The sequence below is a fragment of the Rhinatrema bivittatum genome, chromosome 2 (assembly GCF_901001135.1).
Source record: "Rhinatrema bivittatum chromosome 2, aRhiBiv1.1, whole genome shotgun sequence".
In the NCBI taxonomy this organism is placed as follows: Eukaryota; Metazoa; Chordata; class Amphibia; order Gymnophiona; family Rhinatrematidae; genus Rhinatrema; species Rhinatrema bivittatum.
The window spans coordinates 311,890,236-311,914,408 of record NC_042616.1 but is presented as its reverse complement, the minus strand read 5'-3'; the positions used below and the strand labels follow the sequence as shown (position 1 = coordinate 311,914,408).

The 24,173-nt window shown below is 48.0% G+C and overlaps 1 protein-coding gene across 2 annotated transcripts in view; it reads right to left on the bottom strand.

Moving 5' to 3' along the window:
• The window catches only part of GRB10 (growth factor receptor bound protein 10), a 510,659-nt gene extending 492,284 nt beyond the window's left edge, over positions 1–18,375 (bottom strand). Inside the window, exon 1 of one of the 2 annotated variants that reach the window (XM_029589722.1) lies at positions 18,285–18,375. The gene's annotated coding sequence lies outside the window, so the exon portion shown is untranslated. Of the gene's footprint in view, positions 1–17,559; positions 17,797–18,284 lie in introns of those variants that run through there. The other variant, XM_029589720.1, reaches the window with a different exon arrangement.
• Between the last annotated feature and the right edge of the window lie 5,798 nt (positions 18,376–24,173).

Genomic DNA, 24,173 nt, shown 5'->3' with positions numbered 1-24,173 from the left:
GATCAATTGCAAACTACAGAAATTGTGGTCAAATTGCCATTTTTCAACATTTGACAGTAGATGTTAAGGAGGTGTTCTTGGAAGAATCCCTAATCTATAACCTAGTGAAAGCAAGTTATCAGCCTTATCTTCAATACAGGTTTAGGACATTATCCCAGGCTTTTTTTAATGCCATCTTTTTAGTTATCTGAAAAAAACTCCACAAACATCCGAAATATGAGTAGAGAAAGGTGGAACAGATACAAAACAAGGATATACCACCAAGTCTCAGAAATTGTAAAACAATCAAGACACACTGGATTTAAATGGACCATCATAATAGGCATCATCCTGAGTGAAACCACTTTATGACTCTGATAGAGATAGATAGATATCTATCTATAAATAAAATCATAGGCTATAAAGGCTAACCACCAGATCCCATATCTCAAAATGAAATATGCTCCAAGAAATAATTTGAGAAATTTTTCATTGCAAATAAAATAATTACCTCCTTTAAAAATAGTTGGTGTATAACCACGTATCTGAATATATTGTAGTATGGATGTTGGCTACATCCAACAAATATCAATTTGAAACATCTCCGGAAAGCATCAGGTCATATTGAATTATTTGTTGTACAACACGCCAAAATGTTCACTGCAGATAGACCCCGCCAATGCCTGACACGGAACAGTGTTTCGGACACTCAGTCCTTCAAAGAGCGGACAAGTGCATTTAACTCAGTTGAGCATATAAAGCATACAAATGGCATTCATCTCCGGCACTGTTTTCAGTTATGTCACACACAGCATTTAAAATTACACACCATTAACTGAAGGCTACACATCATTATAACAATTAGTGCTACTAATATCAGAAATATAATCAAAAAATTCTGAATCAAGGATTAGCAGCCTACCAGCCAGATTGATTATTAATGGCTATATTGCCATCATTTGCCAAATGTCATTTTTATATAATAGCTATATAGTGGAAGTGTTAAACATCCTCGGCTTTAAGATACAGATAGGAAGAAGCTGTTAACCTCAGTTTGTCTATCTCAGCGTATCAGCAGTTATGTACAGCCTCCTTCGGCCTCATGCTTCGAAAAATGTTTGCTTGCTGGTGAAAAATCAAACCAAATCAAAGTTTTATATGCATAAAAAGAAAAAAATATACTATATAAAGAGGGCATTTGGTAAGTGACGACAAATAATATAATAATACATCAGTACTCTACAACAGCTGGTAGGGCTGCTGTTTTGACTACGAATTTTTGATGCCATATAACAATGCCACTGAATTTTAGCCTCCACTTTATGGGGTATTAATGTGTGGTTGGCAATTTTTTGGGTTCTCTGAATTGGATACAGCTTTAGCCATTTTAAAGCATGAGGGTCAGTGATGAAATTCACTTAACCCAAGCAGCTCTGAAAGAGGGTTTAGGTTGTCAAGACCAATGCACCCCACTAGTTAAATCACGCAAATCAGCACAGAGAAGGACCAGTTCTATTGCCAGACAGACATTGAGCTTGACTGCCAACCCTGGCCTTTAACCACATTTTTCCCATACAAGTGCATGCATGAGCCCTGCACACGTAGGCCACTTCCCACAGTCTGTCAAGGAAGTACCCAGAAATCAAAAAAAAGTTTTAACTTTCCAGCAGGTGGCAGAAAAGTAGAGTAAAAAGTTATTACAAAACATGAACTTTCAGTTTAGTGCCTTAGTTGAATCGGTAGGAACAGATCCGGGACACTAGTCTCGAAGGATTCTAAATTTCTGCTTGCCTTCTGACTAGGTAAGACTTTGGCTAAGCCAATGCCGCCTTACATTTGCTTACACTAAACTACTGCAGGCAACGGAAGACTGAAATATACAAAACAAAAACAGAAAATGCTTTCCCAGATACAGTGTCACGTATATTGATTTAACAAAGTGGAGTACCTGAGGGAATATTAAAGGTGGATTTTACCCCGATGACAGACTAAAGGTAAAAAAAAAAACCCCCAAACTTCTAAGATAGCACAAGTGCCACCTTCCTGAGTAAGACAAAGGATTCGTCAATGGTTTCAAACAAGGCAAGTGCTCAAGTTCACGATTTATTTCTCCTATAATCTGTTAAACTAAATTGGTTGCACAAGTCCCCTATCTTCCCTCCTCAATTCCAAGCTGGGTGCATGGTCCAATCACAATACTGTAAGAGGTGGATTTTCAAAGGAGTTACGCATGCAAAACGTAACATACTATCTTGGCAATTTTCAAAAGCCATTTACGTACATAAAAGTGCACTTGCACAGAATATCCTACAGACAAATCAACGGCATACATTGTAGCAATTTTCAAAAGCCCAGTTACACTGGTAAAGTGCCTTTATACGTGTAAACCCAATTTTAAGCATATAAATAAATGCTTTTCAAAATCAGGCTGCAAGAGAGGAAAGTAGGAATCCAAACTCCCATTTGGCCAGTCTCAAACATTCTGAAGGCGATGTACTCAAGCACTGGGTGGATGGGAAGGCAGCTGCCACTCCAGGAGCAACTTCTACTGGCAGAAGAGTGGCACAGAGGGGCAGCATCTAAAGTTGCCATTGCTAGGGTTAAAAGCAATGTCTTGCTTCTGAATAATTTGTTGCTTCTTGTGTCAGGTTTGCCACAGATGTATGTACTGCTACTATTGTAGAAATATTGTAAGCAGCTCTGGGCAGGGTGCCAGCCAAAAGTCAATTAAGTATTAGATGTTGCAGAGAAGACATCCTACCCCAGCCCTTAAATCTGAGAGGAAGCCAGTCACCAAGGGCAGTGAGTGGTGGGACAAGAAGGGTGTTCTAATTCCAGATCATAAGTCTAAAAACAATGTGCAGAAAAGCAATAATTTCATTACTTAAAATACAGTATGTGCCTGTTGCATAGCCATTTTGGTCTTTTGAAATAGAAAAGCATGACCCTTCCTTAAAAAAAAAAAAAAAGTTTAAAAAGTCAGTTTTTTTTACAAATATTTAGGTTCCCCATCTTCAGTTGTCCAGCCAGTGTTCATGGTCTCCAAGAGAGCAAGTCCATGGGGCTCAGATAAGATTCAGTACAGCCAAGCCTCACTCACAGGCTGATACAGTACAGTGCGCTCTGGCAGAGCGCACTGTTAACCCGCGATTGGACGCACTAGCTTTACCCCTTATTTAGTAAGGGGTAATAGCGCATCCAAAACGCACGTCCAACCCCCCAAACCTAATAGCGGCCGCAACATGCAAATGCATGTTGATGGCCCTATTAGTTATTCCCACGCGATTCAGTAAGTAAAATATGCAGCCAAGCCGCACATTTTACTTTAAGAAATTAGCGCCTACCTAAAGGTAGGCGCTAATTTCTCCAGGCACAGGGAAAGTGCACAGAAAAGCAGTAAAAACTGCTTTTCTGTGCACCCTCTGACTTAATATCATGGCGGAGGTCCCGAAAGTAAAAAAAAAAAAATAAAAAAATAGAAAAAAAAAATTTTGAAATAGGCCCGCGAGTCGAAACCGGACACTCAATTTTGCCGGCGTCCGGTTTCCGAACCCGTGGCTGTCAGCAGGTTTGAGAACCAACGTTGGCAAAATTGAGCGTCGGCTGTCAAACCCGCTGTCGAAAGAGGCGCTAGGGACACGCTAGTGTCCCTAGCGCCTCTTTTTACCGCCAGCCCTAATTTTAATAAATTAATATACTGTATCGCGCACACAGGAGAGTGGCCTGAGCGCGCGCCGGCAGAGCGGGCACTCGCCCGCTCTGCCGCAATTTTACTGTATCAGCCCGACAGTGACCGAAACAATACAGGGAGCTGCTCTCAAACTTGAAAATGTCCCTTCAAGAATTCAAATTCAGAAGTAAATAAAAGTGTACAGTGGTTTCACCAAGAAGCAGTCTTTACATGTCAGATTCTTAGATTTATAAAGTGACCTGTTACTTATGAGAGGGCAGGCAGGCATACGAGTGCCAGACCCCCCCCTCGATGGTCACCTTTAGATAAGGGATGGAGTTGGGGGGGGGGGTCATGTGCCATTGGTCAGCTGCCAGGAAGGATAGTTAACTCTTTTCGAATTCAAATGGTAAATAAGGGGGGGGGGGGGGGGAGCGGGTGTCTTACCTTGGCTGGTGATCCCGGAGCTTTAGGGAAAGGAGGAGGAGTCTGATGGTGGGGATCCTCAGTCTCACAGGAAGGCTTCACTTGCCTGTGGGAGTCTTTGGCTGTGCTGCATCGCGAATCCTTGGGTCGCTTTTCTTTCTGCGGGCGAGTCGGTGCAGAGGTTTGGTGGCGTGCCGTCATGGAGTCAGAAGAAGCAGCGACTGTTAGTAAAGATGAGGTTGGCATCGAGTTAGTCGGGATGGGGGGGGGCAGAGGATGGGAATGCCTTCGTTCCTGCCGTTCGTTCTGAGGCAGCGGCGGCATCAGGAGCCACTTTGTTGAGTTCTGTCTGCTTTGCGGGGGGGGGGGGGGGGGGGCGGCTCAGAGTGCTACGTGTGTGACAGGTGCCACACAGAGGGTCGGGAGGTGTTCATGGCAACAGATGACTGTTAAGGAGACAGGCCTTTCCACTTTAGCATGCAGGGGCAGGGCTCGTATACAGTCAGTGGTCCCGGCAGTCGGGAAACTTGCAGCAACGCTAGAGACCGCAGTATTTCTGCTGCTTCCAAGAGGCGGGGGGGGGGGGGGGGGAAAGGATAATTGCGACAGTGTTCCTGCCCGGCAGCGTCTGACACTGTCCCCAGGGCCGTGCCTGCATCTGGTCCGCCTGGGGGTACGGATGCTGGGGTTGAGATTCAGAGGGACTGATGTTGGGAAGAGTGGAACGTCGCGGGGCACAGGCAATGTGGTCGGGCCAGCTGTTGGGTCAGCGTTAGAGAATATAGGGATGTTTGGAAGATCTGGGCTGGGTGGTTTGATCTCTGAGGGTGAGGGCATCAGTTTCGCGTGGACTTTGGGCAAGCACTCCGGTGCATTTGTTGGGTATTTTAGTGCCCCTATTTTCCTTTTATGGTGTACCTGCATGAATGAGGGGCAGGGGCAGCTAGTCAGGTGGTGGGTTCTCTTAGTTTTTCAGGGGTTTTGGACCACACTTTCCTGTTGGAGTCGAGTGTACTGGGGCTTCCTGGATGAGTGCTAGCCTGCAGGGTAGATTTCCTACCCTTAACATGCATTCCAGGCTACTGGCCACCTGCATGAGCTATTGGTGGGAGGCGGGGGTGCAGATTATGGTGGCTTTCAGCCTGCCAGTTCCGGTTTAGGCGATTGGCATTCTGCAGTCAGCTATTTCCTGAGTGGGGGTGGAGGTCTGGTGTTAGGCCACAGTTGGCTGGCTGTGTGGGTGGGGGGTTCCCGGGCCTGCTGGTTAGTCTGTTTTTCTTCCTTCACAGGATCCTGCACTGTGGTAGATTTGACAGTCCTGAAACTTCACAATAAGAAGGTTAGAGGAATGACCGAAACTTGGCTGCGATGGACTCGTCACGTATTGCATTTCCCACGATTGTAGTTTCTAACTCCGCTTCACTGAAGCATGGCGAGTTGCCATCTGTTGGATCTTCGGGGGTTGGGGAGGGGGGTAGCCCTGTTTCTGCTCCTTCTGTTGTAAGCCCTGTGGTGGGGAGGCAGTTGGAGGTTAACCAGCTAGCTATCACTGTCGATAAGTCCAGTGATTCTCATAGAAGTAGTGGTTGGGGCATGTCTTCACATAGGAAGAAGAGAGATAGATCCAGTTCATTAGATTCGTCAACTTCCTCTTCGTCCTTGTGAGCTAAGTTTCCAGTGAAATCGGGGGCAGGGAGTGCTCTGGCGTTGGTTGCCTTTACTGAGCTGTGGGAAGATGTTCCTAGGTCTCTGAGGAGTAAGATTAGGCACCAGAAATATATGGACATATTGAAGTTGATGGAAGGTCATGGGGGCACAAGAAGGGGGAAGAAGAAAAAGGAGACAAAGAATGTTTCCCGAGGTCCCAGAAGGTTCCACGCACAGTCCTCAATTGAATTCTGTGTTGTCAGGCTTCATGATGCCTCTCAGTATGGCCCTTCTGGCTTATGCGGGCACGATCCTTACGGCCAGTAGAGATTACGAAGGCTGAGCCTGGCTCAATTAGGATAAGTGCTTTTGTGATAGGATGGAAGAAAGTATATTCATGTCCTGGGGTACTCAGGACATACCCTTATGGTTGACATAAGGCTACTGCTCAGATGTGTGCTGGTGTTATAATAGATCAATTTGCAACTTTCGCCACTTGTGCTCCGGCTGTGGGGCCAGTCAACCGGTCTCTAAGTGTGCTAAATGAGAAGGCTTTAAGTTCGGTTTTCGGATTCCTTTCTTTAGCCCAGGGGTGGTGGGTGGAGGTGTGAATTGGCCTTCCATGCATAGGATGAGCAGTGAGGTGTGGGACAAGTTGCAGTTTGAAATAGGATTGGGTAGAATTGCAGACCTTTTTGTGGAATCTCCGTTTCAACACATGGTCTTATCCCCTTTATAGGTGATTCAAAGAAAGAGCCAGGCAAATTTTGATTCATAATGTGTCCTTTTTAAAGGAATATTCCATGAATGATTATATTCCTTGAGAGTTGTGCAAGGTGTGTTATGCATCCTTTGATTTGGGTGTGGGGAGGGGCCTTGATGGCCAAAGTGGACATTCAGTCAGCCTTTAACTCCTGACTGTTCACCCTGACAACTTCCCCTTTACTATGATTTTTTTCCTTAGAGGGTCTTTACTATTTCGATAAGTGCATGCTGATGGGTTGTTATATTGCATGTTCTTATTTCAAAGCATTGAGATCCTTTGCTCAGGGGGTTACTGAACAGTGCTTGAGCATCTACAATGTCATCCATTATCTGGATGATTTTTTTTGTGTGCAAGGTGCTTTGAGTGTTTGCACTCTTTCAGGGAGGTTTCTACAGACTTCGGCATTCCTATTGCAGAGGGAGAAACTGAGGGGCCTTGTACTCAATTGGTATTTCTGGGTATTGAATTGGATTCTGTGGACCTGATTTCTCAACTGCCTTTGAACAAAGTCACAAAGGTGAGGGAGCTCGTGTGCGAGGCGCACTGTTGTAAGACTATGACCTTGTAGGGGATACATTCTTTGAGCGCATTGAACTTTGCCTGTATGGTAGGGCCCATGGGTAGAGCATTTTTGCAGCGATTGTCATCGGCTAGGTCTGGGGTCAGAAAGCGTAATCACCACATCTGCACTACTCAGAAAGCATGATGATTTGGTCATCTGGGATAGTTTTTGATGGAATTTAATGGCGTGTCCTTGCAGCAGTCCAATGCCTTATTGAATCATGGTCTGGGGCTGTATACTGATGTGGCTGGTTCCTTGGGCTTTGTGTTTTAAATGTTAATGTTAAGGGACCTGATGTGCAGCTTTTTGGCTAGGTGATCGGAAGGAGGCTGGCGTGACGAGAAACTACATTTCTTGAGCTTTTCCCCAATAGTTGTGCTTCATTTATGGGGCCCTCATCTCCGTAACAAGAAAGTGGTCTCATGGGCAGGATATGTGAAGGGAACTCACAAGGTGATGGCTTTTCTTGCTTCTGAGGTGTGGCAATGGGGTCCATTTTCGGATTTCTTATTGCTGCATTTTGTCAAGAAAGCCAAGGCAGAGAGTATTTCAAGGGCCGCCATGTCTAGACAGCTTCTCAGATGTTGGTGGGGTTTCCCTATAGGGTGTTTTATTGCTCGCAGTTTGCTGCTAGGTTGGTCTAGAGCAGTGGTTCTCAACCCTGTCCTGGGGACCCCCCAGCCAGTCGGGTTCCCAGGACAGGGTTGAGAACCACTGGTCTAGAGGGTCTGTAAGTGTCAGATGGGCGCTTGCCCATCACTCATGATATCCTGCTAAAGTTGTGGGATATGTTATCTGAAATTTGCATGTTCCCATTTGAGTGTTGTCTGTTCCACTTGGCTTTTGTGCTGGCTTGTTTTGGGGCCTTTCAGGTTAGTGAATTGGTGGCCAGAGCCTGCTTGGGTGCTGATTGGACAGGTTTTCAGTCTCGGCACATGACATTTGGTAGTGACTATTCTATGTATTCCCAGATCTAAGACTGATCAGGACGGGAATGGTGTTTCCATGATACTTCAGGCAGTTTAAGGTTTCCGTTCCTGTCCAGTTTCCAATGCAGAGGATTACAGGTGGATTTGTCCAGTTGGGTGGGGGGGAATGTCACAATTCTATCCATGTGTGTTTGTGGTTTTTTGTTTTTTTTTTTGGGGGGGGGGGGGTTAATACAGGTGTCCTTGTTGTAAGAGGGCAGGTCCTGGGAGAGGGGAACATCCTGGCTACCCATATTACATAAAGCCACCTGCCAGACAAATTTGGTAACATCAGAAGCCTAGGGGTACATTTAAAAAAAAAAAAAGCACGAGCGCGTACTTTTGTTCGCACACCAGGCGCAAACAAAAGTACGCCAGATTTCAATAGATACACGCGTAGCCGCGCGTATCTTTTCAAATCCGGGGTCGGCGCACGCGAGGGGGTGCACATTTGTGCACCTTGCATGTGCCGAGCCCTGCGCGCGCTGCCTGTTCCCTCCGAGGCCGCTCTAAAATCAGACCAGCCTCTGAGGGAACTTTCTTTCCGCCTCCCCCCACCTATCCCTCCCTAACCCACCCCTATGAAAACCCCCCCACACCTTTATCGCAAAAATGATGCCTGCTCGAGACAAGCGTAACTCGCGCGTGCCGGTGGCCTGCTGGCGCGCCATCACCCGACCCGGGGGCTGGTCCAGAGGCCTCGGTCATGCCCCCCGGAACGCCCCTGGGCCGGCACCACGCCCCCCAGAACACCCCCGAACGTCGTGCCGCCGCCCCCCCCCCCCCCCGACACGCCCCCCTAGCAAAGCCCCAGGACTTACGCGCGCCGCAGAGGTGGGGTTTTTTTTGTTTTTTTTAAGGGTTATGCGCGTAACCCTTTTAAAATCCGCTACTATGTGTCTACTTTCATGATGTCACTTCATTTTGTTGTAATACTTTGAAACAGAAGCAGTAAAAAAAAAAAAGTCACAACCTCTAGAAAGCAATAAGTGCATATTTACAGTAAAAACAAGATCTATTGTACAGTTATAATGCAAGGAAATCCTATTCCATTCCAATCACTTTTTAATAAGGAGGTGCATTTGGGGGTTTTTTTTTCATTTTTGCCTTAATGTGTACTAACGCGATTTAGTGTACACTAAAATAAAACTAAAAAATAAAAACATTGACTGCACATCCCTACTTTTTAATTTTATTGGATCAAGGTGGAAAAAAAACACAAAAAAAAAACAAGCCACCCATCTAACACTCAAATTGACAACAAACAGTTCTCTCTACCATTCCCCTCTACTCCTATATAAATAAATACAAAACATGGCATGGAGTTTACTGTACATACTCCCTGATAACATACTAGGTATTTAGGCCACACCATTTTTCATATGGCTTCCAAATAAAGTGAAATTGGTATAGCCTCTCATTACATATAGTACCATTAGCTTCCCTCAGAAGTAGACATTACAAATTAATGCACCTACAGGTCGATACTGTAACATGAGGTTGAAGATTTCCCGTCTGTAACGAGCTGGGAGCGCACAATTCGGACGCGCAAGGCGATTCAGCGATACAGCGATCCAGTCTCCAGTTTCACGCGTCCTTAGCGCTTCTTAAAACAGACGCATAACCCTTTCCGCACGCAGCATGTATATGATATGTAAATGAACGAATTAGCTGTATAATGAAGGAATTAGCTATTCCCCTCCGATACTGTGACGCGCGCTCAGATTATCTCCTTTGTAACCCGCTATTTTGCCGGAGGCCGCTTTCGCCGCCGGCTCCCTCTGCCTGGATGAATGCACGGCCCCCGCTGTCAGTGAATGAATGCCCGTGCGATTTCGGCGCTCAAGGCGTGACGTCACGTCATGTGACTGCCTTGAGCGCCGAAATCGCATGGGCATTCATTCACTGCCGGCGGGGGCCGTGCATTCATCCAGGCAGAGGGAGCCGGAGGCTGCTTTCGCCGCCGGCTCCCTCTGCCTGGATGAATGCACGCCCACCCGGCCGCCTTGAGCACCGAAATCGGGAGGAGAGGAGAAGGGAGAAGGGTCTACCGTAGCCGGCCCGAGCCTTGCTACTTTTTCGGTTTTTTTTTTTGCTTCGGGAGGAGGAGACAGGACTGGGGCTGCACCGGACGGGGCCAGGGCAGGTGAGCAGGGGCTGGGGGAAAGTTTGCCGAGCATCGGGGAACATAACTGTCCACTTCCTGATACCTGTCATTTCAAATGACATTTGAAATGACAGATACCAGCGTGGCCGTGAAGCGTTAGGCCCGCGAACCCAGGATACTGTATAGGTGCTCTATACAGTAAAATGGGTTGCGCGGGCCTAACGCTTGCCTAAGGCTTCGCAGCCGCGGCATGCATTTGCATGCAATTAGAAGAGAGTATAGAGCGGTAGATGAAGAGAACTGTGCGTGCGGGGAACGAGGGTGCGCCTGACACTGCCACACTGTTTCTACCGCGGCCTTAGAGTATCGATCTGCTAATCAGCAAGTTTTTTGAGGCAACATATACCTTTCTCCAATACATCGACGTATCAATGTAGCTATCTTACGGAACCTCCAGTATAACAAAATCTTAAAAGATATAGGGTCATTATTTACTTTTAGTAAAATCATTTGGATAAACCTCCCAGAGATGAATTTACCCTTAGGCACAGTAGGTGCTGTCTCCCCATCCCTCACCCCCTCTGAGAGCTGAAACAGGAAGCAGGTGGTCTACGGCAACATTTCCCAACATTTCGAAGCCAGGGACTGGTTGACTAACCTCCTAAACTGATTTGGGGGGGGGGGGGGGAACGGGACACCTGAACAGTGGGGGAGGCAGTTCCCTCTGTGGGGAACATGCAGAGTTGTGAGAGGGAAAAAAAACCCCCACACAGCCCCAGCCAGGAGTCTCCCCAGTCTCAACCCAGCTACCCTCTAATCTATTAAGTACAAGAATTATGATCAAGTAGCTGTGCTCCTTGCACCCAGAGCAAGGGAAAAGGAAAAAAAAATATCTGGTCTCCTCATTCCAGAAGATAGCATAGCCAGAGGCTAAAAATACATTTGTGGCAGTGGGGGTAGATGCTATCTTTTATGGGGCCTGGTGCTTCCAGCAGCCTTCTTGTTTGCATAGCCAGCAACCCGCTAGATTATTTTTGTTTATTTAGACAGCTGGAGTGAGGCAATCTGGGACTCAGCTGAGCCTGTGTTGGCCCGATCAGCTGTTCACTGCCAGCAGTAGCTAAGAGCCAGAGAGAGTGCCGACAGTCTGCTCCCACACTCAGAAACAGGAGCAGCATACAGTGCCACAGGACCCAGAGACAAGTTGCTGCCAGGTCTATTTTGGCCCCAGGGTTTAGGGCAGTAGAGTATGTCCCACTCATAGCTGGGGTGACCGGGTGGGGCCACAGCCACAGCAGGAGACTGCAGTGTCTGTCACTCTGCAGACTAGCAAAAATGATGCCAGGGGCTGCTTCTGGTGCATGGATCAATGGTTTAGAAACACTGGTCTGAGGAACAGCCCCACTGATTCTGCAGCAGGAATTAGAAATTTCTGAAGCACACTGACAAACATCTCCATTTTTATTGTACAATGTAAAAATAATTAAAAAAAAAAAAAAGTGTCTTCCAACCTTGCTTTCTGTCTGCATAATTTTCTTTTTGCCACATAAGGAAAAGGATCTCAAGCAAAAAAAGTAAAGGAAGAAGAGCTCAGGGATGGGGAGAGGACGACTGGAGATTAGGGAAACGGAGAGGCAGAAGTGGGGTGAGAGGAATGGGGAGGAACTGTATGAGAAAGAGCACCAGGCATTGGAGGGGGAGGGGGGGGTATGTTCTGAGATTGAGGAAAAGTGCCAGAATCTGGAGAAAGGGAAAAGGATGTCCCAGGACCTGAGAGACAGTTTAAGGGAGGGAGAATCCAAATTGCAAGGTGGCAGGAGGCATGCATACCATGCTTCAGTTTCTTTACTTCTCTAATCTCCCACCCATAAAACATTGCCCACCCCCCCCCCCCCCGTGACAAAGATTCAGCACCACCACCCCCCACCAGACAACCCCCTCATTCTTCAGCCCCTTTCCTTACCCCACAATGACTCCTCCTCCACTTCCCCAGGGCCAGTGAAAGTATTTGGCACCCTAGGCAAACCTTCCATCATGCACACCCTTCCCCAGCTTACCTACTGGCAGTAGCACTGTCACAGGGCTCCCTCCTACCAGCAGCTAGGGTTCCAGCAAAGTGCTCCCTTCTTTGGCAGTATTACATCTGGCACAGCAGCACTTTATGCCTCACATTGGAAGGCTTTTGCCACCCTCAGCGATCGCTTATTCTGCCTAACAAAAGCACCAGCTCTGTCCCTCCATCTCCCAAAAATGAGATCCCTTTGCTCTAACCCTCCCCTCCCGTTTCCTGCATAGAGAAGTGGCTTAGTTGGATCAAGAAGCAGATTGCTTTTCTCCACTAAATGAGATTCAGCACAGCTGAAAGGCAGCAAAGCCTTCAAGCAGTTTTTACAAGATTTAGTAAACTAAATTTTTGCTTTTATATATCTATCTGTTTGGGTGTTCTATGATGTAATATACCACCATTCATCCCACAGTTTACTTCTGCTTCCTCCCACGATTTTTGCCACCCTGACAAATCCAGATCTGCCTTCTCCTAACATAGCTGAACCTTGGGGCATTGCCAACAGATATGAAGATGGTCCCCACTCATCCACATTTTTTGCTAACCAGTGCCTTTGATATGCATTTAAACACTTATCAAGGGCATCTGTATAATAGTTTGCAGTTAAACTCAATATTAGCAGTAGTCAAAGTCTTAGCTATAGATGTTAACTCAACCATTGTATTCCAGTATTTTGTTTATTTTACCTTGTATAGTGTTGAATGTTAACACTATATAAAAATGCCAAGCATAAGCATGTGAAATCTATACAGACGCTTATACAGAAATCAGTAGCATAATACTGGCTATAAAGTCAGATAACATGCAACACAAATACAAAAACTGACCACAGATGCAGACGTGCAGGCCCAGCTAGTCTTCCTTTCCTAATCAGCTGCTGTATGGCAGAACCTATTTGCCCCACACCTTGAGATTCCACACCGCTTTAGCTCACCCTTCCTCCCAGGTTTGAGACTGCATACGAGTTTGAGTTCCCAAATTGTGAAAATGTCAAGCTCCTTCAACATGGTTCCAAGAACCAGGAAGCCTTTGCTTTCTGACAGAGTGCAGCCCTGATCAAGTCAGCATTTGGTTAGTGTACACAACTTTCACTTTAAAGGATTTTGTTTACTTTGTATTTCAATGGTGCTCTAAGATAAGCTGCCCAAGAAGCTGATGCAACACACTACACGCAGACCAGACTTTCATTGTACAAATGAAGCTAAGCAGCACATCACACTTACTGAGGAAGAGGAAACCTATTCATAAATACAGATCTCGCCCATCATTAATGGAACCCCAAATGTAAGGCTTCACCTTTCCATTAAATTAAATCAGGAAAGTCTGAGAAAAGATTGTTAAAAGTGTATCCTCAGAGTGGATATGCAGTGTGAGAAAACCTTCAGGTCACTCAGCCTGCATTTAGAGGGGAGACAGATAAGGTCAGTAATTGCCTAGGGAAGAAGGGAAAAGGCTGTGTTAACACATTACATAGGACAAAACATTAAGAGATAGCAGTCACTCCTTGCTACTTGCCCAGCGGATTAGCCAATTCCTGAACCAGTTCTGTACCAGGGACAATTAAGCTTTTTGAGCTCTTGTGCCATGAAGTACCAATGTCCATGAGAATCCAGTTGGGAGCCGTTCCTTCCAAGCACCAGAAAAAAACTGGCACAAAAAAGGTACCACAAATTCACTAGCAGTACTATTTCTTGAGAATCAAATGAAAATGGCACCAGAACCAAGCAACAATTTTACATCCAAAGACGCTGGTCAGGGGGCATTATTATCCAGAAAGTCTTTGTACATCTCAAATGCCAGGAGGTTGCATCAAAAGTTTTGCTTTCTGAAATAAAGTGCAGACAGATTCCAACAAATATATAACATAACCCTTTTCTCTTCATGCAAAGTTACAGAAGGAAAAGCATGAGGTAGACTGCATCAGAATTTACATACAGAAGCACAAAATTTAAACAAAATTCAAGAGAATTCCCTCTGTTTCCACACACCCAATACCACAGATCAAAAAAGTGAATCCATTTTATCAGAGGTTTCCCTAGCCACCCACAGAAGGGAAAGACAATTAGGCATCTAAAAAGCATCACAGATACCAATGGCATTACTACTGCCATAATCATTCCATTAGAAACAGTGGGCTGCGAAGGATATGGGTCATGGAAGAGTACTACAAATGTGAGACCACCAAAGGGTTCCTTAGTGTTAAAAAAAAACTAGCAATCAAATCATAAATGCAGCAAAACACTGGGGTTCCTCTAAAATAAAATAAATATGAGACCTCCAGAACATCAACTCCACTTGAAATCACAACCAAACCTTTGCCATCCAAGGTTTGGCTCCTTAGCAGAGTCAGCACTTTCACTGTTGCATTTCACTTTAAACGAACAGAAAGATGTAACAGTCTGTAAATATTTTATAACCAAATTAAGTGTCATCCATGCCTGCCAACTATCCTCTTCAAAAGCACTAGAGTCATAAAAACCAGAACGTGTTTAAACCAACTCTGTCTGCTGAACCAGGAAGACATTTACATTCCCCCCCCCCCCCCAAACTAGAAGTTAACAAGGTGAGATCCCAGGAAAAAAACCTAAAAGAAAATTTCCTTTTAACAAAGCAGATGTACAACCTCTGCTAATTTTGCTTTAAGATAAGTAGATGTGGAAATCAATTTTATATTTTTAGTTAAGATGCAGTCTAAAGCAGTAGCACATACTGTACTGTCAGGTTGTGATGTCTGAGCACTGCTCAAGAAAATATTGTATTAGAAAGGGAAGGTTGTCATAGCTGTTGGAAGCAAATGCACATTTTGAGCAAATTTTAATCAGCTGAATCCAGCAAGCTTTGAAACCATACAGCAGAATATCTACTTTAAAACAAAAACCAAAACACTGCAGCTTTGAGATTTAGACTTATAGGAAAAGCAAGCTGCAGTAACCTCACAAATGCAATCTAATTAACACTTATGGGGCAGAGAGATGACTACATGTCCTCCACCTAAAACTCAGGCCATTAGTTCCTGCATAACCTCATCTCTTCCTCCTGCCAAGTGCACATGATAAAGCAGCTCATCCACTCTTTGCAGGACAGCAGAGCTGCAGTCCCCACTTTACATCATGTTTCATTCAAACTTGGAAACCAGCTTTAAAAAAATCTGCAAAGGTAGCAGCAACTATTTTGGAATGCAAGTTTCAAGAGTATTGGATAGAAAGTTATATAAGGACACGACTGCATTGCCAATCCCTCCTCCAAGTTTCAGGAAAAGAATTCAAAGAATTAAAGTCAATCCATCACTAACCCAATACTGAAAAACACAGTTCCTTCAGTTTAAACATGTTAGCACTCATTCCCTTTAACCTAGGATTAGGATAATTTTAATAACGTGCAAATTCTAGGCAATGATTGCTTTATATTGCATGGCCTATTCCAGCAGAACAAGGTACAGCAAAGAATGAAATTCTCTGTTCACGTGCTCCAAATCTGCACCACTTTCACAGGGGCGGCTCTAGCAAATGATAGTGCAAACCTGTTCTTCACCATCCTCTCATCACTGCCTTAAAATGTTATTTAAACTACCCCTCACCCCTCCTAAAATGAAAAGCAACCGACACTTAATGTAATGCAAAGATCAGACCCTACTGTTGTAAATTAGAAACGTGCTCTGAGGTGAAGGCATGAGAACATCTCTCAATACGGTTGTAGGCAAAGCTGGTACTTTTCCCACAAGACTTTTTTGCACACACGGGAAGAGAAGAACACTTGGGCCGATGCAGTATCGGGCACTGAGCGTGCTGCTCAACACACATTCTGGACGCTCTAGACATACGCCCAATGCAATATCGGGATTAGCACACCCAAAACTGGTGCTTGGCTAATAGCACTCATCACAAGCAATGCTCCAAAAATTGAGTGTCTGCTTTCCTTACCTGCGCACAATCACTTCTCCTGGGCGCTCGGTGCCATCAATGCACTAGGGATGTGCAATTTATCCGTTAAGGTGCCAGCTCATTTGAGCTTTACATTGAGTGCCCAAGACATGATGAGCGGGGGGGGGGGGGGGGGTGTTTAAAAAAACCATGCGTCCAGGTTGAACGCATATTTTTTGCGTGCATGATATTGCATCGGTACCTTCGTGGGCACCTTAAGATGAAAGAAAGGCCCTGGCTTGAAGGGGGGCTGGGAAGAAGAGGTTTACAGCTCTTTTTCACTGAATCCAGGGGCCGTGTGGCACAGATTCAGATTACTTTACTGACGTGATATATGTCACCTCCAGTGACGCTTATTCTAAGATGATTAAAAAAAGTTAAAAATGAAAGGAAGTACAAAATAAACTGACAACAGCAAGATAATAGAAGGGGCATCTGTATGGCAGTGCCTTTTCTCTGCAGCTACCACCTCCTCCCAGCTGTTATTACTGGGACTTTCCTCCTAACAAGTGCAGTGTCCCATCCACCAACTTAGTGGCCAAGCCACTAAACTACTCCATGCCTAAGACAGCACCCTATTATCTTGTAGCAGTAGAAGAAACTACTTTCCCCCCCTCTTCCAAAACCCATGTAACAAATTAAGGAGGTCAGACATGAAAGTCTTATGGGAGCCGGTAAAATGTCTTTAAATAAAGAAGCAAGCAAGCTAGGACCAGCAGCAGTGACAGCAGGATGCGAAAAAAAAAAAAAAGTTCACAAGCCTAAACCGGGATATAGATGAGGAGGGGGGAGCAATTTTGGGCTAGCAGACAGTTTCCACCTCCCTGTTTTACTGCGGCATTAAACAGCTCTCCGGCCAAGTTCATTCTACACTCCGTCTGCCTCAGACAGGCATGGGAGAGATGGCTAAAAGCCCGTGATCCTGTGGGGGAGCCGCAGCCCCTTCACCCCAAAGCAGGACGGAGGTGAAGCAGGTTTGCAGCCCCCCTCTTATATCCAGTTTGCCCTGTGCTCTCCGGCAACAAGAAAGCCTGCAATCCACCTCCCTGCACAGGAAGAGAGAACGCAGACAAGGGAAGCCGAGCACAGAAGAGAGCAGACCCCTCGCCCTATGTCCGCTTTAGAGGGTTGTTCGGGGGAAGGGGGTGGGTGAACCTTACACTCCGGGAACATGCACTCGGGCAGCATTTAAGACAGTACACGGCTGCCCTCCTTCCCCCTCCTCTCGCCTGGTTCGCTTCAGGGCAAGGGGATCGGAGGGCTGAGCAGCGGCCGCACGTTTTCCCAGCGCGATCTTCCTAGGGAGCTTCAGCCGATTTCCCCCCTACCAGAATGGCCACTTTCTCCCCCCCCCCGGCACGTGCGTGCTAGACACAGAGAGAAGGAACCACACGATCGCCAAAGAGAATCCGGACCCACAAGTACACGGCGCCGCCTCCTCCTCCTCACCTCCAACCACCGGGGGGCCTGGCTCCAGACACAGGGCAGCTCGGAGAGCGGGGGGGGGAGGGCGCCTTCTCACTTCCCGGGACTTTGCAATCTGGTCCGGGGGCGCCCACCAACTTATGCGTCCGCTTGTCTTGCTGAGTATCCTCCGGCAGCCGGATCCGCCCGCTGCTCCGAGCGGACTCTCTCTCCGAGCCCTGGCTCCGAACCACCCTTCCCCCCCTCGCTCCCCCGCCGGCGGCCTTTTAAACCCTTCCCCGGCACCGCCTCAGACCTCCTCCTCCTCCACCCCACACCAGGGCACGCGCGCACGGCACCAGAGGGACGCGCCGGAGCGTGCACGGGAGCACTCGGATTCCACCTTTTCTGCTCTGTGTTACAGCAGCATTATTTTTTTTTTTTTTTATATATAGATCATTATTTTTGCAAAAACAAAAACAGCAGAGTATACGAAGTCACTTTAACCACACCTTCACTGAACTTTTCACCTTAGTTGCAAATAAAGTTTAAAGAATGGGGGGGAGGGGGGAACAAGTTGAACTGGAAACTTAATTTTGCATTGAAAAGGGGAAATATAGTTAGACGTTTGGTTTTCTCAGCTTCCTGCCCCTGAAGCCCTGGGTTCGTGGCAGCGGGTAACCAAGGAGGGTTCAGGAAGGAAGGGTCCAACAGGCTTTATTTCGTCTGCATACTTTAACAACTGCTGCAGGCAGAGTCGGTTTACTTACGGTTTCTTGGTCTCACTGTTCCCCAGACAAGAGGTGCTTTAGTTCTGGGTGCTGCTACTGCTGCAGCCCTTGAGATGCTTGTTCAGTCCAGACGAGGGGGGGGGGGGGGGGCTATTTCACAGCACATTGGCTTAAATAGAGCGGTGCTCAGGAATGGGCACTTGCAGGCATGGTCGGATGCCACCCTGGGTACAGCTGCTGCCTCTCCTGATCCTATTACTGGCTGGCTCTCCCAGCCTCTTCACTAGGGGGAATTCCCCCCAACATGGTTTCCCTTTCTAGGTGCAGGGATCTTTCCTCTAAAGAGTCTCAACCACCTTCCTATAGAGCTTCAGGTTCTCCTGCCTCTAACATTAGCAGTTCCTAACCATCTCTAAATACACAATAACTAACGCTACAGCAACTTTAGTGAACACAGGCACTGTTTCATGTCTGTTTCTCTCCGTCCTCATGCAATTCCCTGATGTCCACACCCTCCCCCAGCAAGCTCTCCTCCCCTCCCATTGGCTGTCGCCCCTGTCCTGTATCTGCATACACCTACAGGCAGGGAGCTAAAGGGCAGACTATAGGAGCTAGGGGCCTTGCTCTGTGCTTGCAGCATAGGAAGCGGGGGAAGGGTGGAACCTATTTTAAGGCTGGGGCCGCAAAGTAGCAGGGGAATGTGTAACTCCTAGGGGATTCTGTGCTACTGCAGAGCGCAGAGTTTTATGCAGAATTCCTCTCCTGCGCAGGTTTTCCATTTTCCGCACAGAATTTGGAGAGACTGGCAGAAGGCCACGAGTGGAGCCCATCCCGCTTGCGGCAAAGATCTAGGAGGCCCGGCAGTCTCAAGCGGAGCCCATCCCGCTCACGGCGAAGTTGAAGACCGGATAGGCCTGGCTGCCGTGAGCGGAGCCCATCCCGGTCATGGTGAAGATCTGGCAGGCCCTGCAGTCACAAGCAGAGCCCATCCCGCTCATGGCAAAGATGTGATACTCTTCGCAGAATGAGAGGCCCGGTGAGAGAGAGCCTGCATGCAGAGGTAGATAACCCTTTTTCGGATTTTGTGGAAGTCCAAGGGCACACCAAAGAATTTCTCCTGGGACTTTCTCCTTTTGCCACTCCCCCAATGTTACCAAGTCCCAAGGAGTGGATTCTTTCTGTGGGAGAAAGGCTTACCCTTTTAGGCCCAGGCGGTGAATGGGAATCCTCTCTGAGATTGTTATGCTTCCGGGGTGTGAACCCTTGGTCCAGCGAAGAACGAATGTTCAGTCGCTGATTGGCGAAACCTCGACCCGGACTATCACGAAGATCTGGATGCAGGCACCTCCAGCAGGGCGAGGTATAAAGCTGAGCTGGCGCCTCCAGCAGGTCGTGGACTCAAAGAGGGAGGAGGAATAGCCTAGTGGTTACAACAGTGGACTATGAACCAGGAGACCAAGGTTCAAGTCCCGCTGTTGCTCCTTGTGACCTTGGGCAAGTCACTTTACCCTACATTGCCTCAGGTACAAAAACTTAGATTGTAAGCCCTCTGGGGATAGAGAAATACCTACAGTACCTGAATGTAAACCGGTGTGATATCTCAATTGAGATGAATGTCGGTATATAAAAATAATAAATAAATAAATAAATAAAAGATGGATGTCCTCAGCAGGTCGTGGAAAATAAAGCTGAGCTGGCGCCTCCAGCAGGTCGTGGACTCAATAGGTAAAATAGTTCAGGGAATGGGAGTTTGAGGGAGTTCCACAGCCAGTCCAAGGGTCGAGAGCCAAAGAGTACCTCACAGCCGGTCCAGGAATCCGAAGCCAGAGAATACGCCACAGCCGGACAAGGGGTCAGAAGCCAGAGAAGATGCCACAGCCAGTCAGAAGTCACTACCGAAGATCAGGAACCACAACAGGAACAAGCCAGGAGCCGAGATGAAGTCAAGGCAAGGTCTGAGGTGCAGGACCTGCCTTTAAATAGCTCCCACTAGCTGGCACACCAGGGGAGAGCCAATCCCGATGCAGGAGGCATCCTGCAGCGAATCATAGGCAGCGATGTAAGCCCCTGAAGGGGGGCGGAGCCAGCAACCCGGAAGAGAAGCTGAAACGCCGCGGCCATGTTGTGCCGCGGCCCCGGACCCAAGACCCAGCACATCTTCAATGTAAACGCGGCGGTCTGCCACGCTGGTAAGCGGCGGTTTCCGGTCGCGGCGAGCCGCGACCGCGGCTCCTAACAGAGATGTGTTCCCATCCCCTTTGGTAATGTTAGAAATAGGCAGGACACAATGTGGGTGTTAAAAAGAAACTTTGCTTTGATTTGCAGAAATTAAATAAACGTCCAATTGATGGGTTATTTGTCTTACTTCACATCTGTGTTCAATCTGGGTCATACATGGGAAACTCTCCCTTCTTCACTCTGTGCAGGTGTCCTTAGTGCTACTCTCTGGGAGCAGCTCACCTCCTTTTCTTGTCTGCCGAGCAAGGGTCCCAGCCGGGAAGGGAGTTCTATTGAGGGGAGTCACCTAAGTCCCCCAAAAAGTCTCATAAGGAGATCTGGTTGAGGTCTCCAATGTGTTTTTGAAACTCTTCTCCTCTGGACTCCATCTGTAGTTTGACCTCTTAGAGGAAAAGGTCCTCTTCTGAATACCAGCAGGACTTTTACAACCCAGCCAAACAGTGAAGAGGGGTGGTACAAAAATCCTCCTCACTAAAATGCAATCCTGAAAAATCCAAAAACTTCCCCACTGGGTAGGGAGTCGCTGAAGTCCTTTCAGTGGATGAAAATGGATATCCAGATCTTCTCCCCCCCTGCCCAGTGGTTATGGGGGTTGCCTCACCAGCAGGAACAGGATTACACCCGGGCGCAACCAAATTATAGGGATGTGCAGAGGGACGCCATACGTTGCATTCGTGATTCGGATTCGTCAGGGAGCAGATATGTTGCATTCGGCCGTATGGCGCCCCGATGCGTTAATACGGCGATTTCTATTCGTGTGCCTGCTAAAATTCAAATTAACTACAACCCCCCACCCTCCTGATCCCCCAAAGACTTACCAAAACTCCCTGGTGGTCCAGCGGGGGGTCCGGGAACCATCCCCTGCACTCTCACCCTTGGTGCCGGTTTCATCATGGCACCAATAGCCTTTGTCACAGGAGCTACCGGTGCCATTGGTCAGCCCCTGTTACATGGCCATCGGCGCCATCTTGTGCTCCTACCATGTGACAGGGGCTGACCAATGGCACTGGTAGCCCCTGTGACATAGTATGGGCAAAGGCTATCGGCGCCATTTTGAATAGTGGCATCGGACGGCCGGAGTGCAGGAGGTCACTCCGAGACCCCCAGGGACTTTTGGCCAGCTTGGGGGGGGCCTCCTGACCCCCACAAGACTTGCCAAAAGTCCAGCGGGGGTCCGGGAGCGACCTCCTGCACGCCGGCCGTCCGATGCCAGTAATCAAAATGGCGCCGATCGCCTTTGCCCTCACTATGTCGGTCGGCCTCTGTGACATAGTGAGGGCAAAGGCGATCTGCTGCCAGTATTCAAAATGGCCCCTGTGCTGTCTTTGGTTGGGGGACTGCCCAGTTCCAGTGCACCCCTTGCCAGATAGGGGCTATCCCTTCCTGAGAGAAAAAGGACTTAAGGAAAATTGCCTAATTTGGTAGGGGTGTGCATTCGTTTTCACCGTATTGGCGATCCGCAACGTATATTACACTATTCGTAGTATTCGTGGGGAAGCGAAACGTATCGCGATTCCCCACGAATACACGAATCTTCCCCCGAATTATAGGGCCACCTAAATAAAAATTTAAACAACCCCCCACCCTCCTGACCCCCCCCCCCCCCAAAGACTTACCAAAACTCCCTGGTGGTCCAGCGGGGGGTCCGGGAACCATCCCCTGCACTCACACCCTCGGTGCCGGTTTCATCATGGCGCCGATAGCCTTTGTCACAGGGGCTACCGGTGCCATTGGTCAGCCCCTGTCACATGGCCATCGGCGCCATCTTGTGCTCCTACCATGTGACAGGGGCTGACCAATGGCACCGGTAGCCCCTGTGACATAGTATGGGCAAAGGCTATCGGCGCCATTTTGAGTAGTGGCATCAGACAGCCGGAGTGCAGGAGGTCGCTCCGGGACCCCCGTTGGACCCCCAGGGACTTTTGGCCAGCTTGGGGGGGGCCTCCTGACCCCACAAGACTTGCCAAAAGTCCAGCGGGGGTCCGGGAGTGACCTCCTGCACGCCGGCCGTCCAATGCCAGTACTCAAAATGGCGCCGATCGCCTTTGCCCTCACTATGTCACAGGTACTGACGGTCGGCCTCTGTGACATAGTGAGGGCAAAGGCGATCTGCTGCCAGTATTCAAAATGGTGCCGATCGCCTTTGCCCTCACTATGTCACAGCTGTTATCTACCAGGCAGCGATCGAGGGCCAGCTAGTGGGAGACCAAGTGTTCCCCACAGGTATATGTGTGTGTATGTGTGTGAGAGAGAGAGAGGGAGCCTGTAGGAGTGTGATGCCATGGGTGTGTGTGAATGTGAGGAAGTGTGTACGAGTGAGACACTGGAAGCAGGTGTGTGTGTGTGTGTGTATGTGGGAATGAGGGTGCATGTTTGTTTGTGAGAGAGGGAACCTGTGTGAAGAGGTGTGTTTGTGTGTGAGAGAGAGAGGGAGCCTGTGTGAGGCCCATACTCCTGGGGGAGTTCTGCGCACAAAAACTGAAAATTCTGCAAACTGCTGCAAACTTTATTGGTCGAAATAACACAATTTACATGACAGACTTTAAGTAATTACATTTTAAATTATTACAGAAAAAAGTTATTACCTAAAGTTGCAGAATTTTTTTAATATTTTGAGCAGAATTTCCCTAGAAATTCACTGTAAGAGTGTCCCTTCCACATACACACACCCTCATACAGGCTCCCTCACTCTCTCGCACACACACATCCCCTCATACAGGGCCCTCTCTCTTGCATACACACCCACACAAGCTCCCTTTCTCTTTCACACATACATCCTCACACAGGCTACCTATGTCTCTTTCTCACGCAACCCTTCACACAGGCTCTGTCTCACACATACACAATCCCTTCACACAGGCTAGCACCCTCACATACACACAATGCCTTTTTCATACACACGAGCTCCCAATCTCTCACACACATACATCCTCCTTCACAATCTCCTCATATAGGCTCCCTCTCTCTAAAACCAACACTCAAGCATCCCCCCAGCCCCCCTCTCTTACCTCCCATGCTCTCTCTCACATCCTCCTGCTCTCTGTCACCCTCCCCTCATATAGGCTCCCTCTTTGAAACTCACACTCAAGCATCCACCCCACTCCCCCTCTTACCAGCCAAGCTGTCTCTCACCCTCCCCACCCCCCCCCCCTCCTCTCTCACACCCACATTCTCTCTCACCGGCATCCCCCTCCCCTCATATAGGCTCCCTGTCTCTTAAACCCACACTCAAGCATCCCCCCACCCACCCTCTCTTACCTCCCAGGCTCTCTCTCACACCCTCCCCATTCCCCTCTTACCAACCATGCTCTCTGTCATCCTCCCCTTTTTCACACACTCATTCTCTCCCACCGGCATCCTCCCCCCCCCCCCCATGCTATCTCTCACACCCTCCTGCTCTCTCTCACCCTCCCCTCCCCTCTCTAACACACATTCTCTCTCACCAGCATGCCGCAAACGGAGCGTGTCCCATGGCACACGCTCCATTCGCAGCAAAGATGAAGGCCTGATGCGCCGTTCGTAGTGAAAAGGGAAGGCCCCTATGAGCCGCGAATGGCGTGCCGGGCCTTCATCTTTGCCGCAAACGGAGCGCTTCCCGCGGCACACGAGGGCCTTCCCTTTTCGCTGCGAACGGCGCACCGGACCTTCATCTTTGCTGCGAATGGAGCGTGTGCCATGGGACACGCTCCG